Genomic DNA, 14,150 nt, shown 5'->3' with positions numbered 1-14,150 from the left:
TTAACACCCCAATTGTAACAGAAACAGGAGGGAGGCTCAGGAGCTTACAGCATGGTTCACACTTTTAGAACTGACTGTGGAATTTTCATGTCAGTGTGTCAAAATATGAGAAGGTGGATTTTTTAATGCTTTTGTTCAAGATGTTTGGTTGTTGAGGTAGAACATTTGGTTAAAGGTTGCTTAATAGTGCACTACTTTAGCAAGTAAGGTCAATTACTTCTAGTGTAGTTCATAGACTAGTTATGTTAATATTGGTGGTCATTTGATCCCCTTGTGAAAATGCAGAACTAGGTGATGTTCCTTAGGTAATTTGTGATCTGAGAAAAACCAACTGTCCATTGTCTTGGCCGGTTAGCTCAGCTGGTTAGAGCGTGGTGCTAATAACGCCAAGGTCGCGGGTTCGATCCCCGTACGGGCCATTACCACAGTTTTCAATGTTAGCAAGAAAGATGGTGCTCCTGACCTAAACTGCAGTTGAAAACATGTTTTTGCTCCCTAAGAGGAGGGCTATAACCCAGTCACTGCTGGAAACAATAGACAGCACCCAGCGTCTGGCTGTGTGGTCACACTGGAGAATGCGGGCATCGATCCCGCTACCTCTCGCATGCTAAGCGAGCGCTCTACCACTTGAGCTAATTCCCCTTAGCACACTGGCTCAGTGGGTTGTAAAATTTTTTATTCTGTGCATTAGACAAGCAGTGCATTAGACAAGGGTAACAGTGCTCTTCAAGAGCGGATCATGCAACTTTCATACTCAAGTGTAAGACTAAGATTACATGTTCACTCAAATTTGAGTCCTACAAATGACCTCATCTAACTGCATGCCCTTCAACCCCCTCTTCAGTTGCAGCAATTTGATGTTTGGTTGTTGAGGTAGAACCGTTGGTTAAAGGTTGCTTAACAGTGGTCTATTCTAGCAGATGCTTGGTTTTTAACACCCCAATTGTAACAGAAACAGGAGGGAGGCTCAGGAGCTTACAGCATGGTTCACACTTTTAGAACTGACTGTGGAATTTTCATGTCAGTGTGTCAAAATATGAGAAGGTGGAATTTTAAATGCTTTTGTTCATAATGTTTGGTTGTTGAGGTAGAACAGTTGGTTAAAGGTTGCTTAATAGTGGACTATTCTAGCAGATGCTTGGGTTTTGACACCCCAATTGTAACAAAAGAGTAGGGAAGCTCAGGAGCTTACAGCATGGTTCACACTTTTAGAACTGACTGTGGAATTTTCATGTCAGTGTGTCAAAATATGAGAAGGTGGAATTTTAAATGCTTTTGTTCATAATGTTTGGTTGTTGAGGTAGAACAGTTGGTTAAAGGTTGCTTAATAGTGGACTATTCTAGCAGATGCTTGGGTTTTGACACCCCAATTGTAACAAAAGAGTAGGGAAGCTCAGGAGCTTACAGAATGGCTCACACTTTTAGAACTGACTGTGGAATTTTCATGTCAGTGTGTCAAAATATGAGAAGGTGGATTTTTTAATGCTTTTGTTCAAGATGTTTGGTTGTTGAGGTAGAACAGTTGGTTAAAGGTTGCTTAATAGTGGACTACTCTAGCAAGTAAGGTCAATTAATTCTAGTGTAGTTCATAGACGAGTTATGTTAATATTGGTGGTCATTTGATCCCCTTGTGAAAATGCAGGACTAGGTGATGTTCCTTAGGTAATTTGTGATTTGAGAAAAAAAATGGTTTCATTGTCTTGGCCGGTTAGCTCAGCTGGTTAGAGCGTGGTGCTAATAACGCCAAGGTCGCGGGTTCGATCCCCGTACGGGCCATTACCACAGTTTTCAATGTTAGCAAGAAAGATGGTGCTCCTGACCTAAACTGCAGTTGAAAACATGTTTTTGCTCCCTAAGAGGAGGGCTATAACCCAGTCACTGCTGGAAACAATAGACAGCACCCAGCGTCTGGCTGTGTGGTCACACTGGAGAATGCGGGGATCGATCCCGCTACCTCTGGCATGCTAAGCGAGCGCTCTATCACTTGAGCTAATTCCCCTTAGCACACTGGCTCAGTGGGTTGTAAAATTTTTTATTCTGTGCATTAGACAAGCAGTGCATTAGACAAGGTTACCAGTGCTCTTCAAGAGCGGATCATGCAACTTTCATACTCAAGTGTAAGACTAAGATTACATGTTCACTCGAATTTGAGTCCTACAAATGACCTCATCTAACTGCATGCCCTTCAACCCCCTCTTCAGTTGCAGCAATTTGATGTTTGGTTGTTGAGGTAGAACAGTTGGTTAAAGGTTGCTTAATAGTGGACTATTCTAGCAGATGCTTGGGTTTTAACACCCCAATTGTAACAAAACAGTAGGGAAGCTCAGGAGCTTACAGAATGGCTCACACTTTTAGAACTGACTGTGGAATTTTCATGTCAGTGTGTCAAAATATGAGAAGGTGGATTTTTTAATGCTTTTGTTCAAGATGTTTGGTTGTTGAGGTAGAACAGTTGGTTAAAGGTTGCTTAATAGTGGACTTCTCTAGCAAGTAAGGTCAATTAAGATTACATGTTCACTCAAATTTGAGTCCTACAAATGACCTCATCTAACTGCATGCCCTTCAACCCCCTCTTCAGTTGCAGCAATTTGATGTTTGGTTGTTGAGGTAGAACCGTTGGTTAAAGGTTGCTTAACAGTGGTCTATTCTAGCAGATGCTTGGTTTTTAACACCCCAATTGTAACAGAAACAGGAGGGAGGCTCAGGAGCTTACAGCATGGTTCACACTTTTAGAACTGACTGTGGAATTTTCATGTCAGTGTGTCAAAATATGAGAAGGTGGAATTTTAAATGCTTTTGTTCATAATGTTTGGTTGTTGAGGTAGAACAGTTGGTTAAAGGTTGCTTAATAGTGGACTATTCTAGCAGATGCTTGGTTTTTAACACCCCAATTGTAACAGAAACAGGACGGAGGCTCAGGAGCTTACAGCATGGTTCACACTTTTAGAACTGACTGTGGAATTTTCATGTCAGTGTGTCAAAATATGAGAAGGTGGATTTTTTTATGCTTTTGTTCAAGATGTTTGGTTGTTGAGGTAGAACATTTGGTTAAATGTTGCCTAATAGTGCACTACTTTAGCAAGTAAGGTCAATTAATTCTAGTGTAGTTCATAGACTAGTTATGTTAATATTGGTGGTCATTTGATCCCCTTGTGAAAATGCAGAACTAGGTAATGTTCCTTAGGTAATTTGTGATCTGAGAAAAACCAACTGTCCATTGTCTTGGCCGGTTAGCTCAGCTGGTTAGAGCGTGGTGCTAATAACGCCAAGGTCGCGGGTTCGATCCCCGTACGGGCCATTACCACAGTTTTCAATGTTAGCAAGAAAGATGGTGCTCCTGACCTAAAATGCAGTTGAAAACATGTTTTTGCTCCCTAAGAGGAGGGCTATAACCCAGTCACTGCTGGAAACAATAGACAGCACCCAGCGTCTGGCTGTGTGGTCACACTGGAGAATGCGGGCATCGATCCCGCTACCTCTCGCATGCTAAGCGAGCGCTCTACCACTTGAGCTAATTCCCCTTAGCACACTGGCTCAGTGGGTTGTAAAATTTTTTATTCTGTGCATTAGACAAGCAGTGCATTAGACAAGGGTAACAGTGCTCTTCAAGAGCGGATCATGCAACTTTCATACTCAAGTGTAAGACTAAGATTACATGTTCACTCAAATTTGAGTCCTACAAATGACCTCATCTAACTGCATGCCCTTCAACCCCCTCTTCAGTTGCAGCAATTTGATGTTTGGTTGTTGAGGTAGAACCGTTGGTTAAAGGTTGCTTAACAGTGGTCTATTCTAGCAGATGCTTGGTTTTTAACACCCCAATTGTAACAGAAACAGGAGGGAGGCTCAGGAGCTTACAGCATGGTTCACACTTTTAGAACTGACTGTGGAATTTTCATGTCAGTGTGTCAAAATATGAGAAGGTGGAATTTTAAATGCTTTTGTTCATAATGTTTGGTTGTTGAGGTAGAACAGTTGGTTAAAGGTTGCTTAATAGTGGACTATTCTAGCAGATGCTTGGGTTTTGACACCCCAATTGTAACAAAAGAGTAGGGAAGCTCAGGAGCTTACAGCTTGGTTCACTCTTTTAGAACTGACTGTGGAATTTTCATGTCAGTGTGTCAAAATATGAGAAGGTGGAATTTTAAATGCTTTTGTTCATAATGTTTGGTTGTTGAGGTAGAACAGTTGGTTAAAGGTTGCTTAATAGTGGACTATTCTAGCAGATGCTTGGGTTTTGACACCCCAATTGTAACAAAAGAGTAGGGAAGCTCAGGAGCTTACAGAATGGCTCACACTTTTAGAACTGACTGTGGAATTTTCATGTCAGTGTGTCAAAATATGAGAAGGTGGATTTTTTAATGCTTTTGTTCAAGATGTTTGGTTGTTGAGGTAGAACAGTTGGTTAAAGGTTGCTTAATAGTTGACTACTCTAGCAAGTAAGGTCAATTAATTCTAGTGTAGTTCATAGACGAGTTATGTTAATATTGGTGGTCATTTGATCCCCTTGTGAAAATGCAGGACTAGGTGATGTTCCTTAGGTAATTTGTGATTTGAGAAAAAAAATGGGTTCATTGTCTTGGCCGGTTAGCTCAGCTGGTTAGAGCGTGGTGCTAATAACGCCAAGGTCGCGGGTTCGATCCCCGTACGGGCCATTACCACAGTTTTCAATGTTAGCAAGAAAGATGGTGCTCCTGACCTAAACTGCAGTTGAAAACATGTTTTTGCTCCCTAAGAGGAGGGCTATAACCCAGTCACTGCTGGAAACAATAGACAGCACCCAGCGTCTGGCTGTGTGGTCACACTGGAGAATGCGGGCATCGATCCCGCTACCTCTGGCATGCTAAGCGAGCGCTCTATCACTTGAGCTAATTCCCCTTAGCACACTGGCTCAGTGGGTTGTAAAATTTTTTATTCTGTGCATTAGACAAGCAGTGCATTAGACAAGGTTACCAGTGCTCTTCAAGAGCGGATCATGCAACTTTCATACTCAAGTGTAAGACTAAGATTACATGTTCACTCGAATTTGAGTCCTACAAATGACCTCATCTAACTGCATGCCCTTCAACCCCCTCTTCAGTTGCAGCAATTTGATGTTTGGTTGTTGAGGTAGAACAGTTGGTTAAAGGTTGCTTAATAGTGGACTATTCTAGCAGATGCTTGGGTTTTAACACCCCAATTGTAACAAAACAGTAGGGAAGCTCAGGAGCTTACAGAATGGCTCACACTTTTAGAACTGACTGTGGAATTTTCATGTCAGTGTGTCAAAATATGAGAAGGTGGATTTTTTAATGCTTTTGTTCAAGATGTTTGGTTGTTGAGGTAGAACAGTTGGTTAAAGGTTGCTTAATAGTGGACTTCTCTAGCAAGTAAGGTCAATTAAGATTACATGTTCACTCAAATTTGAGTCCTACAAATGACCTCATCTAACTGCATGCCCTTCAACCCCCTCTTCAGTTGCAGCAATTTGATGTTTGGTTGTTGAGGTAGAACCGTTGGTTAACGGTTGCTTAACAGTGGTCTATTCTAGCAGATGCTTGGGTTTTGACACCCCAATTGTAAAAGAAACAGGAGGGAGGCTCAGGAGCTTACAGCATGGTTCACACTTTTAGAACTGACTGTGGAATTTTCATGTCAGTGTGTCAAAATATGAGAAGGTGGATTTTTTAATGCTTTTGTTCATGATGTTTGGTTGTTGAGGTAGAACATTTGGTTAAAGGTTGCTTAATAGTGCACTACTTTAGCAAGTAAGGTCAATTACTTCTAGTGTAGTTCATAGACTAGTTATGTTAATATTGGTGGTCATTTGATCCCCTTGTGAAAATGCAGAACTAGGTGATGTTCCTTAGGTAATTTGTGATCTGAGAAAAACCAACTGTCCATTGTCTTGGCCGGTTAGCTCAGCTGGTTAGAGCGTGGTGCTAATAACGCCAAGGTCGCGGGTTCGATCCCCGTACGGGCCATTACCACAGTTTTCAATGTTAGCAAGAAAGATGGTGCTCCTGACCTAAACTGCAGTTGAAAACATGTTTTTGCTCCCTAAGAGGAGGGCTATAACCCAGTCACTGCTGGAAACAATAGACAGCACCCAGCGTCTGGCTGTGTGGTCACACTGGAGAATGCGGGCATCGATCCCGCTACCTCTCGCATGCTAAGCGAGCGCTCTACCACTTGAGCTAATTCCCCTTAGCACACTGGCTCAGTGGGTTGTAAAATTTTTTATTCTGTGCATTAGACAAGCAGTGCATTAGACAAGGGTAACAGTGCTCTTCAAGAGCGGATCATGCAACTTTCATACTCAAGTGTAAGACTAAGATTACATGTTCACTCAAATTTGAGTCCTACAAATGACCTCATCTAACTGCATGCCCTTCAACCCCCTCTTCAGTTGCAGCAATTTGATGTTTGGTTGTTGAGGTAGAACCGTTGGTTAAAGGTTGCTTAACAGTGGTCTATTCTAGCAGATGCTTGGTTTTTAACACCCCAATTGTAACAGAAACAGGAGGGAGGCTCAGGAGCTTACAGCATGGTTCACACTTTTAGAACTGACTGTGGAATTTTCATGTCAGTGTGTCAAAATATGAGAAGGTGGAATTTTAAATGCTTTTGTTCATAATGTTTGGTTGTTGAGGTAGAACAGTTGGTTAAAGGTTGCTTAATAGTGGACTATTCTAGCAGATGCTTGGGTTTTGACACCCCAATTGTAACAAAAGAGTAGGGAAGCTCAGGAGCTTACAGCATGGTTCACACTTTTAGAACTGACTGTGGAATTTTCATGTCAGTGTGTCAAAATATGAGAAGGTGGAATTTTAAATGCTTTTGTTCATAATGTTTGGTTGTTGAGGTAGAACAGTTGGTTAAAGGTTGCTTAATAGTGGACTATTCTAGCAGATGCTTGGGTTTTGACACCCCAATTGTAACAAAAGAGTAGGGAAGCTCAGGAGCTTACAGAATGGCTCACACTTTTAGAACTGACTGTGGAATTTTCATGTCAGTGTGTCAAAATATGAGAAGGTGGATTTTTTAATGCTTTTGTTCAAGATGTTTGGTTGTTGAGGTAGAACAGTTGGTTAAAGGTTGCTTAATAGTGGACTACTCTAGCAAGTAAGGTCAATTACTTCTAGTGTAGTTCATAGACTAGTTATGTTAATATTGGTGGTCATTTGATCCCCTTGTGAAAATGCAGAACTAGGTGATGTTCCTTAGGTAATTTGTGATCTGAGAAAAACCAACTGTCCATTGTCGTGGCCGGTTAGAAGGTAGAACAGTTGGTTAAAGGTTGCTTAATAGTGGACTACTCTAGCAAGTAAGGTCAATTACTTCTAGTGTAGTTCATAGACTAGTTATGTTAATATTGGTGGTCATTTGATCCCCTTGTGAAAATGCAGAACTAGGTGATGTTCCTTAGGTAATTTGTGATCTGAGAAAAACCAACTGTCCATTGTCGTGGCCGGTTAGAAGGTAGAACAGTTGGTTAAAGGTTGCTTAATAGTGGACTACTCTAGCAAGTAAGGTCAATTAATTCTAGTGTAGTTCATAGACGAGTTTTGTTAATATTGGTGGTCATTTGATCCCCTTGTGAAAATGCAGGACTAGGTGATGTTCCTTAGGTAATTTGTGATTTGAGAAAAAAAATGGGTTCATTGTCTTGGCCGGTTAGCTCAGCTGGTTAGAGCGTGGTGCTAATAACGCCAAGGTCGCGGGTTCGATCCCCGTACGGGCCATTACCACAGTTTTCAATGTTAGCAAGAAAGATGGTGCTCCTGACCTAAACTGCAGTTGAAAACATGTTTTTGCTCCCTAAGAGGAGGGCTATAACCCAGTCACTGCTGGAAACAATAGACAGCACCCAGCGTCTGGCTGTGTGGTCACACTGGAGAATGCGGGCATCGATCCCGCTACCTCTGGCATGCTAAGCGAGCGCTCTATCACTTGAGCTAATTCCCCTTAGCACACTGGCTCAGTGGGTTGTAAAATTTTTTATTCTGTGCATTAGACAAGCAGTGCATTAGACAAGGTTACCAGTGCTCTTCAAGAGCGGATCATGCAACTTTCATACTCAAGTGTAAGACTAAGATTACATGTTCACTCGAATTTGAGTCCTACAAATGACCTCATCTAACTGCATGCCCTTCAACCCCCTCTTCAGTTGCAGCAATTTGATGTTTGGTTGTTGAGGTAGAACCGTTGGTTAACGGTTGCTTAACAGTGGTCTATTCTAGCAGATGCTTGGGTTTTGACACCCCAATTGTAAAAGAAACAGGAGGGAGGCTCAGGAGCTTACAGCATGGTTCACACTTTTAGAACTGACTGTGGAATTTTCATGTCAGTGTGTCAAAATATGAGAAGGTGGAATTTTAAATGCTTTTGTTCATGATGTTTGGTTGTTGAGGTAGAACAGTTGGTTAAAGGTTGCTTAATAGTGGACTATTCTAGCAGATGCTTGGGTTTTAACACCCCAATTGTAACAAAACAGTAGGGAAGCTCAGGAGCTTACAGAATGGCTCACACTTTTAGAACTGACTGTGGAATTTTCATGTCAGTGTGTCAAAATATGAGAAGGTGGATTTTTTAATGCTTTTGTTCAAGATGTTTGGTTGTTGAGGTAGAACAGTTGGTTAAAGGTTGCTTAATAGTGGACTACTCTAGCAAGTAAGGTCAATTACTTCTAGTGTAGTTCATAGACTAGTTATGTTAATATTGGTGGTCATTTGATCCCCTTGTGAAAATGCAGAACTAGGTGATGTTCCTTAGGTAATTTGTGATCTGAGAAAAACCAACTGTCCATTGTCTTGGCCGGTTAGCTCAGCTGGTTAGAGCGTGGTGCTAATAACGCCAAGGTCGCGGGTTCGATCCCCGTACGGGCCATTGCCACAATTTTCAATGTTAGCAAGAAAGATGGTGCTCCTGACCTAAACTGCAGTTGAAAACATGTTTTTGCTCCCTAAGAGAAGGCCTATAACTCAGTCACTGCTGGAAACAATGGACAGCACCCAGCGTCTGGCTGTGTGGTCACACTGGAGAATGCGGGCATCGATCCCGCTACCTCTCGCATGCTAAGCGAGCGCTCTACCACTTGAGCTAATTCCCCTTAGCACACTGGCTCAGTGGGTTGTAAAATTTTTTATTCTGTGCATTAGACAAGCAGTGCATTAGACAAGGTTACCAGTGCTCTTCAAGAGCGGATCATGCAACTTTCATACTCAAGTGTAAGACTAAGATTACATGTTCACTCGAATTTGAGTCCTACAAATGACCTCATCTAACTGCATGCCCTTCAACCCCCTCTTCAGTTGCAGCAATTTGATGTTTGGTTGTTGAGGTAGAACCGTTGGTTAAAGGTTGCTTAACAGTGGTCTATTCTAGCAGATGCTTGGTTTTTAACACCCCAATTGTAACAGAAACAGGAGGGAGGCTCAGGAGCTTACAGCATGGTTCACACTTTTAGAACTGACTGTGGAATTTTCATGTCAGTGTGTCAAAATATGAGAAGGTGGATTTTTTAATGCTTTTGTTCAAGATGTTTGGTTGTTGAGGTAGAACATTTGGTTAAAGGTTGCTTAATAGTGCACTACTTTAGCAAGTAAGGTCAATTACTTCTAGTGTAGTTCATAGACTAGTTATGTTAATATTGGTGGTCATTTGATCCCCTTGTGAAAATGCAGAACTAGGTGATGTTCCTTAGGTAATTTGTGATCTGAGAAAAACCAACTGTCCATTGTCTTGGCCGGTTAGCTCAGCTGGTTAGAGCGTGGTGCTAATAACGCCAAGGTCGCGGGTTCGATCCCCGTACGGGCCATTACCACAGTTTTCAATGTTAGCAAGAAAGATGGTGCTCCTGACCTAAACTGCAGTTGAAAACATGTTTTTGCTCCCTAAGAGGAGGGCTATAACCCAGTCACTGCTGGAAACAATAGACAGCACCCAGCGTCTGGCTGTGTGGTCACACTGGAGAATGCGGGCATCGATCCCGCTACCTCTCGCATGCTAAGCGAGCGCTCTACCACTTGAGCTAATTCCCCTTAGCACACTGGCTCAGTGGGTTGTAAAATTTTTTATTCTGTGCATTAGACAAGCAGTGCATTAGACAAGGGTAACAGTGCTCTTCAAGAGCGGATCATGCAACTTTCATACTCAAGTGTAAGACTAAGATTACATGTTCACTCAAATTTGAGTCCTACAAATGACCTCATCTAACTGCATGCCCTTCAACCCCCTCTTCAGTTGCAGCAATTTGATGTTTGGTTGTTGAGGTAGAACCGTTGGTTAAAGGTTGCTTAACAGTGGTCTATTCTAGCAGATGCTTGGTTTTTAACACCCCAATTGTAACAGAAACAGGAGGGAGGCTCAGGAGCTTACAGCATGGTTCACACTTTTAGAACTGACTGTGGAATTTTCATGTCAGTGTGTCAAAATATGAGAAGGTGGAATTTTAAATGCTTTTGTTCATAATGTTTGGTTGTTGAGGTAGAACAGTTGGTTAAAGGTTGCTTAATAGTGGACTATTCTAGCAGATGCTTGGGTTTTGACACCCCAATTGTAACAAAAGAGTAGGGAAGCTCAGGAGCTTACAGCATGGTTCACACTTTTAGAACTGACTGTGGAATTTTCATGTCAGTGTGTCAAAATATGAGAAGGTGGAATTTTAAATGCTTTTGTTCATAATGTTTGGTTGTTGAGGTAGAACAGTTGGTTAAAGGTTGCTTAATAGTGGACTATTCTAGCAGATGCTTGGGTTTTGACACCCCAATTGTAACAAAAGAGTAGGGAAGCTCAGGAGCTTACAGAATGGCTCACACTTTTAGAACTGACTGTGGAATTTTCATGTCAGTGTGTCAAAATATGAGAAGGTGGATTTTTTAATGCTTTTGTTCAAGATGTTTGGTTGTTGAGGTAGAACAGTTGGTTAAAGGTTGCTTAATAGTGGACTACTCTAGCAAGTAAGGTCAATTACTTCTAGTGTAGTTCATAGACTAGTTATGTTAATATTGGTGGTCATTTGATCCCCTTGTGAAAATGCAGAACTAGGTGATGTTCCTTAGGTAATTTGTGATCTGAGAAAAACCAACTGTCCATTGTCGTGGCCGGTTAGAAGGTAGAACAGTTGGTTAAAGGTTGCTTAATAGTGGACTACTCTAGCAAGTAAGGTCAATTACTTCTAGTGTAGTTCATAGACTAGTTATGTTAATATTGGTGGTCATTTGATCCCCTTGTGAAAATGCAGAACTAGGTGATGTTCCTTAGGTAATTTGTGATCTGAGAAAAACCAACTGTCCATTGTCGTGGCCGGTTAGAAGGTAGAACAGTTGGTTAAAGGTTGCTTAATAGTGGACTACTCTAGCAAGTAAGGTCAATTAATTCTAGTGTAGTTCATAGACGAGTTTTGTTAATATTGGTGGTCATTTGATCCCCTTGTGAAAATGCAGGACTAGGTGATGTTCCTTAGGTAATTTGTGATTTGAGAAAAAAAATGGGTTCATTGTCTTGGCCGGTTAGCTCAGCTGGTTAGAGCGTGGTGCTAATAACGCCAAGGTCGCGGGTTCGATCCCCGTACGGGCCATTACCACAGTTTTCAATGTTAGCAAGAAAGATGGTGCTCCTGACCTAAACTGCAGTTGAAAACATGTTTTTGCTCCCTAAGAGGAGGGCTATAACCCAGTCACTGCTGGAAACAATAGACAGCACCCAGCGTCTGGCTGTGTGGTCACACTGGAGAATGCGGGCATCGATCCCGCTACCTCTGGCATGCTAAGCGAGCGCTCTATCACTTGAGCTAATTCCCCTTAGCACACTGGCTCAGTGGGTTGTAAAATTTTTTATTCTGTGCATTAGACAAGCAGTGCATTAGACAAGGTTACCAGTGCTCTTCAAGAGCGGATCATGCAACTTTCATACTCAAGTGTAAGACTAAGATTACATGTTCACTCGAATTTGAGTCCTACAAATGACCTCATCTAACTGCATGCCCTTCAACCCCCTCTTCAGTTGCAGCAATTTGATGTTTGGTTGTTGAGGTAGAACAGTTGGTTAAAGGTTGCTTAATAGTGGACTATTCTAGCAGATGCTTGGGTTTTAACACCCCAATTGTAACAAAACAGTAGGGAAGCTCAGGAGCTTACAGCATGGTTCACACTTTTAGAACTGACTGTGGAATTTTCATGTCAGTGTGTCAAAATATGAGAAGGTGGAATTTTAAATGCTTTTGTTCATGATGTTTGGTTGTTGAGGTAGAACAGTTGGTTAAAGGTTGCTTAATAGTGGACTATTCTAGCAGATGCTTGGGTTTTAACACCCCAATTGTAACAAAACAGTAGGGAAGCTCAGGAGCTTACAGAATGGCTCACACTTTTAGAACTGACTGTGGAATTTTCATGTCAGTGTGTCAAAATATGAGAAGGTGGATTTTTTAATGCTTTTGTTCAAGATGTTTGGTTGTTGAGGTAGAACAGTTGGTTAAAGGTTGCTTAATAGTGGACTACTCTAGCAAGTAAGGTCAATTACTTCTAGTGTAGTTCATAGACTAGTTATGTTAATATTGGTGGTCATCTGATCCCCTTGTGAAAATGCAAAACTAGGTGATGTTCTTTAGGTAATTTGTGATCTGAGAAAAACCAACTGTCCATTGTCGTGGCCGGTTAGCTCAGCTGGTTAGAGCGTGGTGCTAATAACGCCAAGGTCGCGGGTTTGATCCCCGTACGGGCCATTACCACAATTTTCAATGTTAGCAAGAAAGATGGTGCTCCTGACCTAAACTGCAGTTGAAAACATGTTTTTGCTCCCTAAGAGGAGGCCTATAACCCAGTCACTGCTGGAAACAATAGACAGCACCCAGCGTCTGGCTGTGTGGTCACACTGGAGAATGCGGGCATCGATCCCGCTACCTCTCGCATGCTAAGCGAGCGCTCTACCACTTGAGCTAATTCCCCTTAGCACACTGGCTCAGTGGGTTGTAAAATTTTTTATTCTGTGCATTAGACAAGCAGTGCATTAGACAAGGTTAACAGTGCTCTTCAAGAGCGGATCATGCAACTTTCATACTCAAGTGTAAGACTAAGATTACATGTTCACTCAAATTTGAGTCCTACAAATGACCTCATCTAACTGCATGCCCTTCAACCCCCTCTTCAGTTGCAGCAATTTGATGTTTGGTTGTTGAGGTAGAACCGTTGGTTAAAGGTTGCTTAACAGTGGTCTATTCTAGCAGATGCTTGGGTTTTGACACCCCAATTGTAAAAGAAACAGGAGGGAGGCTCAGGAGCTTACAGCATGGTTCACACTTTTAGAACTGACTGTGGAATTTTCATGTCAGTGTGTCAAAATATGAGAAGGTGGAATTTTAAATGCTTTTGTTCATGATGTTTGGTTGTTGAGGTAGAACAGTTGGTTAAAGGTTGCTTAATAGTGGACTATTCTAGCAGATGCTTGGGTTTTAACACCCCAATTGTAACAAAACAGTAGGGAAGCTCAGGAGCTTACAGAATGGCTCACACTTTTAGAACTGACTGTGGAATTTTCATGTCAGTGTGTCAAAATATGAGAAGGTGGATTTTTTAATGCTTTTGTTCAAGATGTTTGGTTGTTGAGGTAGAACAGTTGGTTAAAGGTTGCTTAATAGTGGACTACTCTAGCAAGTAAGGTCAATTACTTCTAGTGTAGTTCATAGACTAGTTATGTTAATATTGGTGGTCATTTGATCCCCTTGTGAAAATGCAGAACTAGGTGATGTTCCTTAGGTAATTTGTGATCTGAGAAAAACCAACTGTCCATTGTCGTGGCCGGTTAGAAGGTAGAACAGTTGGTTAAAGGTTGCTTAATAGTGGACTACTCTAGCAAGTAAGGTCAATTAATTCTAGTGTAGTTCATAGACGAGTTTTGTTAATATTGGTGGTCATTTGATCCCCTTGTGAAAATGCAGGACTAGGTGATGTTCCTTAGGTAATTTGTGATTTGAGAAAAAAAATGGGTTCATTGTCTTGGCCGGTTAGCTCAGCTGGTTAGAGCGTGGTGCTAATAACGCCAAGGTCGCGGGTTCGATCCCCGTACGGGCCATTACCACAGTTTTCAATGTTAGCAAGAAAGATGGTGCTCCTGACCTAAACTGCAGTTGAAAACATGTTTTTGCTCCCTAAGAGGAGGGCTATAACCCAGTC

The 14,150-nt window shown here is 41.8% G+C and overlaps 16 non-coding genes across 16 annotated transcripts; 10 read left to right on the top strand and 6 right to left on the bottom strand.

Moving 5' to 3' along the window:
- The first annotated feature begins 345 nt into the window (after positions 1 to 345).
- On the top strand, positions 346 to 419 carry trnai-aau (transfer RNA isoleucine (anticodon AAU)). The gene has a single exon. It is a non-coding gene; the product is annotated as a tRNA-Ile (tRNA).
- A 150-nt stretch (positions 420 to 569) lies between these two features.
- On the bottom strand, positions 570 to 642 carry trnaa-agc (transfer RNA alanine (anticodon AGC)). The gene has a single exon. It is a non-coding gene; the product is annotated as a tRNA-Ala (tRNA).
- A 1,060-nt stretch (positions 643 to 1,702) lies between these two features.
- Positions 1,703 to 1,776, top strand: trnai-aau (transfer RNA isoleucine (anticodon AAU)). Its single transcript has one exon. It is a non-coding gene; the product is annotated as a tRNA-Ile (tRNA).
- A 1,448-nt stretch (positions 1,777 to 3,224) lies between these two features.
- trnai-aau (transfer RNA isoleucine (anticodon AAU)) lies at positions 3,225 to 3,298 on the top strand. The gene has a single exon. It is a non-coding gene; the product is annotated as a tRNA-Ile (tRNA).
- Positions 3,299 to 3,448: 150 nt separating this feature from the next.
- trnaa-agc (transfer RNA alanine (anticodon AGC)) lies at positions 3,449 to 3,521 on the bottom strand. The gene has a single exon. It is a non-coding gene; the product is annotated as a tRNA-Ala (tRNA).
- Positions 3,522 to 4,581: 1,060 nt separating this feature from the next.
- Positions 4,582 to 4,655, top strand: trnai-aau (transfer RNA isoleucine (anticodon AAU)). Its single transcript has one exon. It is a non-coding gene; the product is annotated as a tRNA-Ile (tRNA).
- Positions 4,656 to 5,889: 1,234 nt separating this feature from the next.
- trnai-aau (transfer RNA isoleucine (anticodon AAU)) lies at positions 5,890 to 5,963 on the top strand. The gene has a single exon. It is a non-coding gene; the product is annotated as a tRNA-Ile (tRNA).
- Positions 5,964 to 6,113: 150 nt separating this feature from the next.
- On the bottom strand, positions 6,114 to 6,186 carry trnaa-agc (transfer RNA alanine (anticodon AGC)). The gene has a single exon. It is a non-coding gene; the product is annotated as a tRNA-Ala (tRNA).
- Positions 6,187 to 7,650: 1,464 nt separating this feature from the next.
- trnai-aau (transfer RNA isoleucine (anticodon AAU)) lies at positions 7,651 to 7,724 on the top strand. Its single transcript has one exon. It is a non-coding gene; the product is annotated as a tRNA-Ile (tRNA).
- Positions 7,725 to 8,794: 1,070 nt separating this feature from the next.
- trnai-aau (transfer RNA isoleucine (anticodon AAU)) lies at positions 8,795 to 8,868 on the top strand. Its single transcript has one exon. It is a non-coding gene; the product is annotated as a tRNA-Ile (tRNA).
- A 150-nt stretch (positions 8,869 to 9,018) lies between these two features.
- Positions 9,019 to 9,091, bottom strand: trnaa-agc (transfer RNA alanine (anticodon AGC)). Its single transcript has one exon. It is a non-coding gene; the product is annotated as a tRNA-Ala (tRNA).
- A 634-nt stretch (positions 9,092 to 9,725) lies between these two features.
- On the top strand, positions 9,726 to 9,799 carry trnai-aau (transfer RNA isoleucine (anticodon AAU)). Its single transcript has one exon. It is a non-coding gene; the product is annotated as a tRNA-Ile (tRNA).
- A 150-nt stretch (positions 9,800 to 9,949) lies between these two features.
- trnaa-agc (transfer RNA alanine (anticodon AGC)) lies at positions 9,950 to 10,022 on the bottom strand. Its single transcript has one exon. It is a non-coding gene; the product is annotated as a tRNA-Ala (tRNA).
- Positions 10,023 to 11,486: 1,464 nt separating this feature from the next.
- trnai-aau (transfer RNA isoleucine (anticodon AAU)) lies at positions 11,487 to 11,560 on the top strand. Its single transcript has one exon. It is a non-coding gene; the product is annotated as a tRNA-Ile (tRNA).
- A 1,293-nt stretch (positions 11,561 to 12,853) lies between these two features.
- trnaa-agc (transfer RNA alanine (anticodon AGC)) lies at positions 12,854 to 12,926 on the bottom strand. The gene has a single exon. It is a non-coding gene; the product is annotated as a tRNA-Ala (tRNA).
- Positions 12,927 to 13,975: 1,049 nt separating this feature from the next.
- Positions 13,976 to 14,049, top strand: trnai-aau (transfer RNA isoleucine (anticodon AAU)). Its single transcript has one exon. It is a non-coding gene; the product is annotated as a tRNA-Ile (tRNA).
- The last annotated feature ends 101 nt before the right edge of the window (positions 14,050 to 14,150 follow it).

The sequence above is a fragment of the Clarias gariepinus genome, unplaced genomic scaffold, assembly GCF_024256425.1.
Source record: "Clarias gariepinus isolate MV-2021 ecotype Netherlands unplaced genomic scaffold, CGAR_prim_01v2 scaffold_29, whole genome shotgun sequence".
NCBI classification, from domain to species: domain Eukaryota; kingdom Metazoa; phylum Chordata; class Actinopteri; order Siluriformes; family Clariidae; genus Clarias; species Clarias gariepinus.
The sequence above is the reverse complement of the archived record's forward strand: the minus strand, read 5'-3'. Positions and strand labels throughout refer to the sequence as shown.